The 14,896-nt window shown below is 40.4% G+C and overlaps 1 protein-coding gene across 5 annotated transcripts in view; it reads left to right on the top strand.

Moving 5' to 3' along the window:
- LOC309436906 (poly(rC)-binding protein 3-like) overlaps nt 1-14,896 on the top strand; it is a 151,578-nt gene that overhangs the window by 60,716 nt on the left and 75,966 nt on the right. The window lies entirely within an intron of this gene.

The following is a 14,896-nucleotide window of genomic DNA, read 5'->3' as shown; positions in this document are numbered from 1 at the left end:
ATTTTGCTTCTTGGTCTTTGATGGGAAAAGCAAGAAACCTGCTGGTACTAATTACTTGCCACACACTTCAGTTTAAGCATCATTCTTTAATCATTCTAGCAGCTTCCCAACTAATCAGATTATTCTTCTGTGGTTCTTCCTGAAAGATAAAAATTAGTTTAAATCCACTTCAGGTGAGCAGGGAGAATCCAGTTAATAACACTGAGCTATTTACACTGGAGTGCTAGCAGGTCACTAAAATAAATTCAGCTTGCTTGGCATGCCTTTGACAGGACATCTGCTGTTAAATCTCGCTTGATAGCATCTGGGCCCAATTACTTTTCTAAAATGGTGGGGAAAAAAAAAAAGATAAATTTTCATGGAGAAATAGTGCCTGCAATTTGTATACTGTTTCTTTAAGGATGTGGAGGTGGGGGATCTCAAAACATTTCAGAAATTTGAAAGAACGTTTTCATTCAGTCATCAAAATGTGTTTGCAACATAGCTTTCATTTTCTTAAAAAGTTCTAATTAATATATAAGAAAGCTCAATAGATAGTTTTACTTTTCAGTCTGTATTGAGCATGCAGTTGTCACAGCTAATCAGAAAACAATGTATGCTGCTCTTTTCAAAAGAAAAAGTTCACTCCCGTGATTTGATGTGTAAATTGCTGAAGAAAATGTGAAGGTTAATTTAGTCTCCAGATTTGACACATCTTTCCAAATTGATTAAATACCAACACTGCAGCTCTAAGACTGATGAAGGCAGCAGAGGGATGACCCCTCCTCTTGTTTTGCTACTACAAATACAGTTACACTGCACATTGCTGAGAAATTCAGCTCCATAAACTTAATCTTCCTGGACCTGAGATAGCATGATTGAGAAATAGGCGATACCAAGGTGTCTTGTGATCCCTGAGTAACAGCAGAAAATTTTAACCCTGCCCAACTAGAAATGGGCAAAACTGCTTGGGAAAAAAATGCAACATCTGATTCTTCAGTGCCATCCATTTTGTATAGCCAGGTATGGTTATATAAACTTCTTCTCACCCAGCAAAATCAGTTTAGTTAGTCACCCAATTCCATCTTGTGCCAGGTTATTGTTTGCAGGGTAGTGCTATAAACCAGAGCCATATTTGGGGTTTCTGTGTTTGGTTTTGGGTTGGTTTTTGTTTTGGTTGGTTTTCAAGCCAAACCAGTTCAGTACTGTTTTGTTCAGTTTACGGCTGCATCAATACAACTGAGGGGATAGAGGACTGCAGGAAAGAAGCAAATATAAAGAAAAAAAGGATGGAGAGTTCTTAAGCTGCATTTGTCATTACATAAAATGTTTATGTAACTCTCGATCTTACAGGGTGAGGGTGTACAGTGACACTGTTCTGATGCGGCAGCATTTTATTGGGAGTTTCCTAATGAAACAAAGAGAAGGGAGAATTGTCAGAAATAGCATTATCTGCCGCTACCCAAATATTTTATGGAAACAGCAGTTTCAACATCTTCTAATGAAATATTCCTCATTATATGTCAGGTTATCTAAGGGGCTACTAAGGATGTGAAAATAATAGCAGGTATGCTGGCGATAAGGATGTGCAATGTGCATGTAGACTTGTCTGCTCTACATGAGGAGTTTGGGAGTCTGCACTGAACTGTCTCAGGGCCACTTTCAGTTCTGAACTGCATACATACACAGGTAGAGGGAGAATGTGTGATTAATTTGAAATTCTTTTTTTTTATGTCATGTCCATTGAAATTTTATTTCAGCTTCATGCACACATGAAGAGCCATCAGTGTTTAGAAAGGCTAGTTAAGTTTGCATGAAGCCAATGAGTCATAAACTAATGACCTCTAAATAAACTGTTAAATTAGAAATTGTTCTTCTGTGGATCTATCAGTACCTTCTGAAGGTACTTATAATCCAGTTGTATTGAGTAATGTATTTTATTTTGTGACGCTAATTTGAGTCAGATTGCCCTATGATGGAATAATCCAAGTTGTTTGCACACACAACTGTCCTTTAATATAAAATGCAGTATGTTGTCCAGTCAATTTGTTATTCACTGTGAACAGTTCAGGACAAACCTGTAGCTAGATAAATCAATCCCAGTACACATAAGAATGGCAAACACACTCATAAAAACTTTATTTTCTTTCCAGACAATTTACCAGCAGCATAAAGACATTGTATTTATCAAACTGTTGACAAGCAGTGGTTGAAGTAGCTCCAATGTTCATAGTGATCACTAACTGCCACAGTATTGCAAGATTCTGGATTTGATCTCCTTCAGTGTCAGCATATGATTAATTGTAAATCTGTCACAAAAAGTATGCAGTCATAAAGCAACTTAAAGCAGGGATGTGTACCAAAATAAGTGGATTAGATTTTTACATATCAGGCCCAAAGAGGACACAAAATCCTTCAAATTAAATTTGTTTGAAAAGTAAACTCAAATGAAGCTAACACTTTTAATCTACTAAAGATGTAGATGGCTGTTCACCTTGCAGAGTTCAAGGTAGTGCTACCAACATAAGGATAAGGCCCAGTTCTGTATACCGTCAACCACTGAAGCAGTCCCAGTGACATTAAGGGCATGTGCTCAGGTGGTGTAAACACTAGCATGGCTTTATAAACCTGCAGTACCATTCCACCAGTGCAGCCCTTGTGTGATTACAGCTTGGACTAGCAAATGAACACATTATTGTTTGTACACAACCTTCAAACACAGTAAACTACTTCTGGTAGGTGTATGGTGTGGGCCTGGAAGGTTGTATCAGCAGAGCTTTAACATCCACAAATTACAACTTCTTGTCCCTTGATAGCCAATACTAGAAGAAACTTGTACAGATCTAGTTAGCCCTTACCAGAAAGCCTGTTGTGCAGACTAATGCTTTCGCAGTAAAGCCTACATACAGAACCAGGCATTTCCGTTTCCTTTGGTCCTGTGTAGTTGTTACAATTATTACCTACTTGCAATGAGCGGAAGGGCTTTTGCCCCCTTGCTCTGAGCTGCATAAGTCCAAGGATAGTCCACCAGATGTTACTGTCTTAAGTGTCTGCAGAATTAGCAGCACTATTTCTGACAGTGAAAGCAGGACTGTAAGTTTTTGAGTCTTGAGGCTGAAATCATAGGATGTATAGGTCTAAGGAGTGATGCTTTGCTCGATCAGAATCCCTGAAGAAGCTGGGAAACCACTAAGCTGTAGCAAATGTCATAGGCAGTTGGATTCAGAAGGCTTCAACTGCACCCAAGTCCTTGGACCCAATTTCTGATTTCACCTACCCAACAAGAAATACTGGGTGCAGGGAACTGGGAGGAATTTGACCCATTTGAACCTGGACTTCAGTGTAACTACCATTTTCTGTAGTGTGTGTGCTGTTAGTGTAGGGCTTTATGCCTATCTTTTGGCATTGCTGGTGTTTTCACTCCAGACATACCTCTATTGTCCCAGAACCAAGATTCTTTCTCCCCGTTATGCAATAAGCCAAATTCTACACACAGGGACAAGATACTACAGAGTTGCACAAGTCTGGATGCAGGAATAAAATCAGTATGCCAGAAAGAAAAGTAACAACCATTATATACAAAATCTTACCACTGCATTCACACCCTCAGCACAGTCCTAAAGAGACAATTGGTTACATATTTGCATATTGGTTACATATTTGCATATTGGTTACATAATCATTTTAGCATATAATGAGCAACGTTCAGCTAAAGGACACTTCACCCAACAGTCTCGAGATGTATGTTAAAACAAGACTCAATTAATTGTGCAGGCTCCAGAAAGTCTGAAGCTGGGAGGTCAGTACTATCTGTAGTTTCTGTTTAGGTGTTCTGTGAGTCATTCATATTTGTTAGAGGAGCAGACTGACCTAAAACTGAGAGGATTTACATAGCTTTAGGTTTGCAATCGACAACAGGATTCATTCTTTTAAGTGATGAGTACACCTCCATACTTGTGTTACACTGCTCATGCTGAGCTGCTCCTCTGGGAAACAAGGGGACAAGGGACAGCAGTGTCCCTTTTCAAACTAAGACAGAAGTCCTCGTTTCTGATCTCAGTCCAGAGCAGTGCGTTTGTGTTGGAGCAAGAGAGACCAGGGTGAGGACAGGGAGTCTTCTCTCAAAGCTCATACTGCAGCTGCTTTGGACAAGATCTGAAAAGTGGAAAGGGAGGGAGCCTGGATGCTGGATTGACATTTTGGTATTCTAGAAGCTACATGGTATCTGCTAGCTGCTAGTTCATCCAGCAATGCCTTCTCCCTGTGAAGAGCCATTGTCATTCTAATACATGCTGCAAATGTATTTTGTGATTAAAGTTGGAAAATGGAATTTGGACTGTCCTACATGCAAAAAAATAAGACTCTTTGTTTAAACTATAAAAAAAAAAAAGGTCAGCAACAGAACAACTCAGTTTTCCACTAAAAAGCTGCTTTCATGAAAGTTTTTCCAGTAGCCTGTCAGTTACTTATGCATTTGTGGGACAGAACAACAAAATGCTTTTTGCAATAGGCTGTGTACAAATTTGCTTCCTGCCAAACCTACATGTTTCAGAGTTGCAAGCCTATATTTTGCTAAAATGTATGAGTAATTTTTTCCTCTCCTTCATGGATTCTGAATTTTTTTTTTTGGAAGTACATCATCTGAAAGGAATTTTGTGGCCACAAGTAAGATATTCTGGTCTGATGACTTTGGTGGCAAAATTAATAACTCTATCTCGTTTTATGAAAGACTGCAGCTGTTAGCATATTCAGTCTGCATGTAAAGTCAAGCCAGGTTGAGTTAATAGTCCATCAGTAAGGAGGAGGTAAGAGCCACTGAGTTTTGCATTATGCATTTCCAAAAGCTGGATGGCAAAATGGTCATTTTTAGAAGTCCTAGGAGGTCAGCAACTGTGTGTGTGTTTGTTTGTGGGGTGTATGGGGGAAGAAAACATGTAGCTATAACTGTTCCTCTACATCAGCTTCTGTGATTCCTGGAATAGAAAGGGAATGATTTGCGTTATGTATTTGCATGACCTGAAAAGTACTGAAGTATTTAGTCATCTTTGCATTTCTTATTTACTATTCTTCTGATGTTTTGCTTGTATTTCTGCTAGTCTCCTCAAGCACTATTAGAATATAGTAACTTTTCATTACTGTGATTATCTTTGTTATCTGTACTCCCAGGAGAGCTGGTTTCCACTGTTTTTTAATAGTAGAAATGTCTAGGAAAGGATTATATTTTTCAAATGTTTAGGTGACAGAAATAGGACTCTTAGACCAATTTCACATTTAGGAATTCTTAACAAAATAGCTTGCAGAATTTCAGAATATTCAGGTTTGAGTCTCTTGAACTACCTGGTAGAGACCTGATGCGGGGAAGGAAGCAGGCAGCGTAGCCCAGTGCGAGGAGAGGCACTGTTAGTTTGCCTGGGGCTGGGGGATATCATCATGGATATCCCTCTATTAACACATACACACCTCATATAAAACATGATGCCTTAGGCTTTTTGTAGCATTTGAAATTTTATCTTTGAAGAAATACTCTGGGAGGCAATGATGTGTTGTGGGAGATTTTCGGGGGTTTTATTCAGCTAGCCATAATAACAAATTACCTGTGTAATCTTTCTCCAGGGTCCTAATAATTCAACAGTATTTATGTTTCTCAGACTTTAACACACACACACACACACACACACACACACACACACACACAAAATAAACCCCACACAAAATGATTAGGTTCAACATTTTCAGGCTGTCTACATTTTTTTTTCCTCAGTTTTGCCATTAACCAAATCTGTCATGATGAGAAATTGTGAAGTAGAGTCACTTGAAAACTATTGGTAAAGCCCAGGACATCCCTCAGTGGTTCACCACCTTTCCTATTTAGAGCACAGGGAAATCAAGAGAGAGGGAAATGCCATGTATGTCTGATACTGCCTTTCCCTAAAATGCCACCTTTTTTATCCTCTTGTCTTACAGACACCTACCAGCAGCATTTTACAGTCACCAGGTTGCTGTAGAAACAGTAAAAGTGTAGTTATCTGTAGTCACCCACCAAGCCTTGTGCCATTCTCCTTTCCATGGCTTTTAGCTGCCTGACCTCCCTCCTTAAAGGTCCAGTTTGCACCGAAAAGAGCCCCACCTGTGACCTTCACTCCTCATTCACATGTGCTCACAGATCAGAGAAGCTGGATCATTAATTTTATATATCTATAGAAGTTGTCCTGCCTTGTTTTTCTTTGATGCTGCATTTTAAGGGTTAGAAGTGCATGGACTCAAGATTTTATTTGGGCTTCCTTCATGCCAGAAAGGCAGGACCAAGGGGGCCTATCCCCATGCTAAAGGTTTTTTGGCCTCAAGGTACTGAGTATTCAGTCCTCAGCTCCGCAGGGGACCCAGGGTAACCGGGAGCACGTCTGCAGCCTATGAATGATCCAAACTGACATTTGCATTGGCAAGAACAATACAGAATCTGACATTTGTGTATAGAATGACTATGTGATAAAACAGTGGTTGCTGCTGCATTTTATGTGATCAGAATGTTATCTCTGAGTGCTGAGGGAGTGTTGTGGCTAACACAAGCAGCTTTGTGCATGTAGGATTCCATCTGAGTGGAAATATATATATATGCATATTGCATGGCTGATTTATCAATTATCTTGAGTTTATATTACAGTACAGGTTGGGAGGACTCTAGATTGCTTGACTAAATGCTGATGCAAAGGCAGAGCTGCTTCTTTATGATATCAATTGAAGATTTAGATCCTGAAGAAAAAGATCCTACTCATGAACTCAGTATTAAACAGGCTCAGAGCTGATGCAGTCTGGGAAAATCTTGATTTGTTTTATAAATTAATGCAGACTAGTTTCTATTGGCAATGTTTTGGTGTCATATCACAGTTTCTAGAAAATGTATCAGCCCTGTTACTGGTGCACATTGGTTTTATATGTAAGTACATGTGTGGACATGAAGCTGCACACTGCTGTGTGTTCCACATATCGAACAGCGGTTACTTAGGCAGAGCACAGTGAAGCCTCCCACACAGGTTGTTTTCCTTCTATAATTTATCACTTCCCCTATTGAAGTGGAGAATAACTCCAGACAGGAGCTAGATCTGCCCATTGCAAACAGGGTCCATTTTTGTTTCAGCTGCTCTTAATTATTTCACTTCAAGGTTTTTTATATAAATTGTAGATGAAAATCAATTACATAGTTGAGAAATGGAGCATCAGGAAGCAATTTATAAATAGATTTCCTTAAATGCTACAAGAAAAATGGTTAATTTTTATGGAGCAGGTCAAGGCGAAAGGGAAGAGGTACAGCTAATACACTATAGCATGGTCCTCCTTCTTTGCTCACCTGAGAGCAACTCTGTTGAGCAGGTTTGCTCTTCAGATACATCATTGGGTGTAAGTAGTTGATTCCAGGCAATCTTGGACAGTCTCCATAGGTAGCTGCTGGAGAAAAACCACCCAGCACTTACATTCTCTTTTTCAAGATAGCACTACTGCAGACATAATTTTTTTCTTGGTAGCAAGATTTGGTGGCATGGTGATTTGGCTGCAGCTCTGCCCACACTGGACAGCTTCCAGGATTGTCCATGTGCTTGGATTAAGGGGCCTAAATCATCCAGTTATATAGTCAGCTGCACTTAAGTAAGTGAGGACCTCCCAGCACATAGACACTTAGCAGGCATCTCTGCTGCTTCTATCGACACACATTGATTTTGCTTTCGGAGGAGCTGCTCCCTGTTACCAGTGTACCCTTTCAAGTGTCCTCAAAAACAGGTTTCTGCACTCTGCCTAAGTTAGGGGGGTGGGTAATAGGCAGGTTGTGCTTTCACATAAACTGAACTTCTCTTACTGCTGGAGTTCAGTGGAATGTCTTGGACAGAGTTATGAACTGTTCTTCTTATCACTTCCTGAGGTGGGTCTCACATGCTACGGTGGGTGAGCCTGCGGTGACAGCTTTGGTTTGGGTCTTGTCACACAGTCAGCAGTCCTTCCTAAGAAAGGGAATTTTTAATCTTTTTTGGAGGAAAGTCTGAACCTGAAATACTACAGTAGAGTGGTCACCTCCTCTTAATTCTTGTCTTTTCTTAAATGAGGGCAAAAAATAGAGATGCAAATAACCCACGTTAGCACTTTGATAATCACAGTCCGGCAATTCTGCTGAAAAAGATTCTCTGTGGCGCAGTCTGACCTAGGAGTTGCACAGAAAAATTAGGTAAAACCATTTTCCTATAGCTGGAGCCATACCAATGAATTTAACTCTATTACAGATCATTGAAAATAAGCAGACACGGGGTGGCTCTGATACCACGCTGGGGAAGCTTCTGTTTTAAATGCAGTCCTGGGAAAAGTCATGGTCTTGTGGTGGCAGAAGACATGTATTGCTGCTGTGAATTAATGCTGAAATCCCCTCTCTGAACCTTAAATAGCTATATTCCAAGCTGGTTGTTCACATTTACTCAAAACATGGGGTTTACCACTTAAAAGTCGGGGTTTTTTAAGAGGACAGACACATTATTATCAGTATTATCACTCTCTCAAGTGTGTGTGAATGACACATGTCCACACCTACACCCTGTCTCCAGGGATCTGAACAGGAGCATCTTTGTCAGGAGCACCCGCCCTGGTGCTTTTTCAACTTTTTTCCCCCAGTTTTTATGCTTCATTTTTAATATTGATAGTGGCTGATGCAATACCAGACTCTTAGCAGCAGTTTGTCTGGTCTCTTTCCTCCTGTCAATTACTCCATCTCCACTGACTTTCCCTGTCTCTCTCAATGATATCTTCATCACCTCCTTGAAGAAAAAAAGTTGTCTTATGACAAGGCATGTTAGATGGCTGCTGTCTCCTCTGCTTTCTGCAGCATCAGGTACCTTCTGTCCCTTCTCAAGTAAGGGCCAAAGTACCCTGGCCTGACTCAGTGTCACTTCACCCTTTCTTCTCTGGCTTCTCCCAGACATCTCCAGCAGGAAAACAACTCAGCTCCACATGACTGAAAGTTTCATCCCAAATTCATGAGACTAAGCTAAGGTAAGCTAAGGTAAACGTTCAAACATTTATCCTGTCTTTAGTAAGACCTTTTATGAAACATCCTGGGGACAGAGGTGCTGTCAAGCCACATCTGTCCAACAGGACAGCACAGACATCTTCTCATTGTCCAGCAGTGGTCACTAACTGGTACTTCAGAGGCAAAGCTATTTTCACCTTGGCTGTTGAGCAATATAGTTTTATAAATTCTTCAGGGAGAATTTCTAATTAAGCATGATTGCTTTTGTTCTTTGGTAATACTAGCAAGATGGCAAAGCTTTGTCAGATTGCAATAACCCTATCCATGTACAATTTACTTTGAAGCCCTAGAAAAGCAATGAGTAACTTCTTTGCATGGCAGGGCAATTGGCCCTGCACAATTGCTGTATTATAGACTACGCTTGTGAGGTGAGAAATGGGGGGAGAAAGTTAATTTATCTAAATTTAAAAAAAAAGGGGGGGGGGGGGAGAGAAATAACTGTTAATAATCTCTTTTAATAGGATTTTCACAGGCATGCCCTGCCAGTGGAACATCTCTCTCCTCAGGGCTGCTTCCCTACCTGTTTTAGCCAAACAGAAATCTTCTGTGAATAGATGTTGTCTTCTATCAAATCTTCACTTCTTCTTCAGACATCAAAGAGATATCAGGGGGTGTAGTTAGGAAGGAGAAGAGAGAATCTTGATCTCCTGAGTTTCAGATAGTTCTTCAGCAAAATACTCTACACTGATGACTCTGTTCCTTTGTGTTAGCTTCATATTTTTGTTTTGCTTTGTGTTTCCTTCCAAAAGTTTGAGATGTTTGCTTTTGGGATTATGTCTTCCACAAAAATAACCAGGCTTCCAAATGCAGCCTGTCAAACTTGCCAAGTTACTAGACACACAGTCTGTCAGAGGAGTTTTGCTTCTTGTATTGCCTGTAAGTGCATCAGCAAGGTGGAAGCTTTGAGCTTTTCAAGGTCCTCAGCTCACCTGCTGTATTTTGTTCAGGAAAGATAAGGCAGTGAAATACAGAAGAGGAGGAATGTTTTTTCTTTCCTTTTTGTGGACCTCCCATGGGCACAGCAGCATAAGTGCACAGGCCTATCTAAGAGTGTGTCTGTGGCGGTGCAGGGAGTTAGATGACCTGGATGGATGAAGTCTCAGGAGGAAGCCAAGATGGCCTATGATGGAGGCAAGAGTCAGGCTGCAAAAGGAAAGCCAAACTGCTTGTGATGGTTAATTAAGGCTACACAACTATGGTAATCAGGCAAAAACCAAGTTGCCTATTTTGTATTTGCATTATACCTATTACTTTTGGGGAGAAAGATTATTACTTTATTATTAGACTGAGAACTGCATGGCCTCCTTTTGGTTCGTCCTTAAGTATTTCCTAGCAAAGTATGTGTGTCCAAACCAGCTAGATGATGTGTTCAGTGTGGCTGTTCCTGACACACTTGCTACAGCAATAGAACCCAGAAGATCAGCAAATAACAGCACATTGGCATTACTGCTTTTCTGTTGCTGGAAGTGCCTTCCTGCAGCACTTCCTCATTGAGGCAGTGGATACTGCTTGAAATATATCTGTTTACCCCCTGAAAGCAACAAACAAACAAACAAACAAAAACCCAAACAAACCTGTGATCTCTTTAAATGCTTATGATGGTTTGCAGGTTTGTGGGTTAACAAACCCACCTGTAACATAAAAATAGACTGCAGTTGCCAATGGTGATTTCCATTGTGTTGAATACAAGCTGATGCAGGCACAGGCATGCTATAGAGGCCTCACACTTGCTCATCAGATACACAGGTGACCCAGTTCACGTCTGCTAACATCAGAGTGACTGCTAAACTGTGCTTGTCGGTATGTGCTGGGGCACTCTGCAACAGGTGTTGGCTGTAGCTGCATTTGGAAGGACGTCAGGTCATGCTGGAGCCTGGGTTTAGCCTGTTTATCACAGGGACTTTTGTCAGCTGCTACAGATCATTTCAGACTGCTTTGTGATTCTTGAGGGATAAAGTTGCAAGTGGTTGTGAAAATTATATTAAACTGATCAAGCACAACATGAAGCTTTAGCTAGAAAGTCTTACGTATTGCATCTATGAACTCTACCTAAACATTAAAAGGAACTGACTTAGTGATTCATCTTTTCATGTATCACATCACCCATCAGATAATGGCCTTTCAGAAGCACAGGAACAGGTCAGATTATTTTAGTGTCTTCCACAGCATAAAGCAAAGATTTGCTTTTTCTTTTTTCTTCCCATCTCTTCCCTCCCTCCAACTCTGTCTCTGTGTCTCCCTCATTTCGAATTTATCTGGATTAAACAAGTCTCTGATTATTCTTTATGCCACTGCAAATAAAGTCATTTTCAGAAACAGATGTTGAAAGAGCCCAGTGAAATAATCCTGGAGGCAGATGCAGTCTTCCATAAGCAGCCAAGCACATGGTGCAATCAATGTGATGAAACAAAATGGAAGAGGCTGCAGAAAAAGTAATTAAATTATAGTTCCATTGTAGAAGCACATTTTAAAATTACTGAGATTCAGAGCCCATAATGCTGGTATTATAGTTGAAAGAATACTTGCCATGGGTCACAAGCATTTTTTTTAACAGTTATTAATCATGCTTGGCTGGAAAGGCATGTGTAACCTACAACAAGCAGTGGCTGTAGTAGTGCCAAAAGAAGCTTTTGTTCCCTGAAGAGAATTGTATCAAAGGCCAGTGTGTCCTATTAGTACGTGTGCGACAGCAGAGTGCAGAATCTGAAACAGGGCTTTTCAGATTTCAATGCAGAGCACTGGAGGGGAAAAAAGAAAACAAGTATTGTATCTTTTTGAATACTATTTGACCTCCTTTTTCTCTTACCAAGTTAACTTACTGATTGACTAAATACAAGTAAAAAAATCTCTAAAACCTCCCTCCTCTCCCTAACTTCAACGAAGTTAATGCCAGGGCTCTTGTAAAATGGAAAAGAGACAGAAAATGTGCAAACTCTTGGAAACTGGAGGTTAAAAAAGACATCATTAGTTCATTCAACTCTGTTTCCTTTCCATTACAAAGTGAGTCTATAGAAGAGCAGATGTATTTTTTTTTTTTCCATTTGTCAATATCTAAGTGTTCTGTGGGAATGTGTTGACTTCCTTGTTAAAAAATAAAAGGCTTTAATAAGGACTGCCCATACTGCCTTCATAAGATTGTAAAAATTTGCTATTTTGGTTTTCCATTCCAAAGTCATATTTTTACTTAGAGATATATTATACATTAAAGTATACAAACCATCAAGTTGTAGTCTGTACAAAAATTATCTGTTGAAAAATAACTTCTTTGGATTGACAAATAATATTAGAACACAAACATACTCACTCACATGCATACTAAACTGTTTCAAAAATTGATGGTTTTGTCCAATTTGGAATGAAAACAAACTTTGCAAGGTGGAATTTCCTATAAAATGTGCACTCTGTGTCTAAATTCTGTTTAAGACCTGATCCAGAATTGCCAGTGCTGATTGTCTCGACTGACTGCAGCGTGTTTCTTATAAGGCTTCTGGGAATCTTTACACAAAGGCGGCTTAATGTCATTCAGCCTGAGAGATACCACAAACAGGTTTTGGGGAAGAAATTTAGCTTTCGTTGCTTTCCCCTTTTTTGAAATTAAGTTGCCCTTACATGAGCCAGCCACACTTGCAGCATTCCAGTTTCTCTCCATTTTTTCACTGTGTTTCTTTTGGTGGTGTTATCTTCCTTCTCACATTTGAGCTCTTTATAACGTTCACAGTCCTTCCAGTGAACTGACATTAGCGTACTGCTAACGTCCTCTTCCACTTATTGATGTAGATACTACCATAACTTCAGTAATGCTTTTTTATATACTTTTTTTTTTAATTTAATAGTAATCTATTCCTCAGTACGTGTTTGGAATCTCTACAATAAGTCAGCAATTACCTTCCCTTGGTCTTTACCCTTTTTTATTACAAATGAGCTCAGCATTGCCAGCCGGGTGAGGGAAGTGATTGTCCCGCTCTGCTCTGCACTGGTGCGGCCTCAACCAGAGCACTGTGTGCAGTTCTGGGTGCCACAGGATAAAAAAACATATTAAGCTACTGGAGAGTGTCCAGAAGAAGGCTATGAGTTGATTAAGGGTTTGGAGAGGAAGCCGTATGAGGGGTGTCTAAAGTCACTTGGTTTGTTCAGCCTGGAGAAGAGGAGGCTGAGGGGAGACCTCATGGCAGCTACAGCTTCCTCACAAGGGGAGGAGGAGGGACAGGTGCCAGACTCTTCTCTTTGTTGATGATTGACAGATTCCCAAGGGAATGGCAGGAAGATGTGCCAGGGGAGGTTTAGGTTGGACATGAGGAGAAGGTTCTTCACCCAGCGGGTGGTGGAGCACTGGAACAGGATCCCCAGGGAGGTATCACGGCCCCAAGTCTGACAGTGTTCAAGAAGAGACTGGACAATGCCCTCAGACACACGGTGTGAACTGTGGGGCTGTCACATGCAGAGACAGGAGTTGGACTCGATGATCCTTGTGGGTCCCTTCCAACTCAGGACATTCTATGATTCTGTGATTCTATTAAATGGGCCACTTTGTGGTCCCAAATCAAAGGTAAGGGCAGTATCAAATCCTTTGCATTAACACAGGTCCTGTCTTGTTTTGTTAAAGAACACAGGACCAAATTCCACATCCATTTATGTCTGTGAAACTCTGTTAAAAGCAGTGGGGTTGCATAGGAGCCACAAAGGTTCTGGAGCAGCTGGAAAATAAAAAAAATTAATCATAGAATCATTTAGGTTGGAAAAGACCCTCAAGATCGTAAAGTCTAACCATTAACCTAACACTGACACTGAACCATGTATGTAAGAACCTTATCTATACGTCTTTTAAACAGCTCCAGGGATGGTGACTCAACCACTTCCCTGGGCAGCCTGTTCCAATGCCTGACAACCCTTTCCGTGAATAAACTGAATATGTATCCTATGTCTGCTTAAAGCACCTTTTGCAGAGAGTTCCTCTGAACATGGGGGCTTTTTTAGTGATTGTATTAGTTCATTTCTAGAGACCTCTACTCTCGCTTTCCTCCTTTGTGATGCTCACCAGGAGCAGAGGAGAGTGTGTGGCTGTGAGCTGCTGTGTGACCAGTGGGCATCTGCTGACCTACGTGTGCCCAGCCCCACCAGGAACCCTTCACTGCTGGGTTCAGACCAAAGCTTTTCCTGTGGTGGAACCACCACCTTGCACCTCTGGTTAGGCTGTGGGTCCACGAAACTTGTGGAAACTTGAAATATTGGACATCCCTGTATCTCTTCAAAATGATGAAAATGATCGGGGAGCTTATATATACACACATATATATAGGTATGTAGGTATGTGTATATTTGTAAGGAAAGGCTGATGGACAGACAAAAGGACAGATACTTCATGAAGCGCTATTTCAGTTGAGTGGCTTTGTGAAGCACATCAGTTGTTCATGCAAAAATAGGCTCTTTTCTTTGTAAAGGTTGCACAGAAGTAGCAAATGAACAGCTTTACTGCTGTTTTTTTCCCAGTGCTAAGCAAGATACAGTGATTTACTTTACAGCTGGCACTTTGAAGTCATTAATAAATAAAGTATTTGATTTTTCTTCTCTTTTGAATACTTAATCAATTAGACTTGCTTTTGAGTTTTAAGGATTCTCCTGGTTTAAATCAGTGCAAAAATATTGATTTAAGTGGCTTAAATTTTAGTATGTGTGTGGCTCTTTACTTCTAAGTATTGACTGCCTATAAAAGAGTCATTTATTGTGGGTTAGTTGTTGGGCTTTTTTTCAGTTGTTGTTTGTTTGGTTTGTTTTAATCTAGTTTCAAATGAAGCTCATGAACTTACTGGGTTTTTATACCCACTGCATAGACCTGGGTTTCACAGTGAAATTCTC

Source organism: Streptopelia decaocto, assembly GCF_964273445.1.
Source record: "Streptopelia decaocto genome assembly, chromosome: 2".
Classification (NCBI taxonomy): Eukaryota; Metazoa; Chordata; class Aves; order Columbiformes; family Columbidae; genus Streptopelia; species Streptopelia decaocto.
This window is presented reverse-complemented; position numbering and strand designations above follow the sequence as displayed.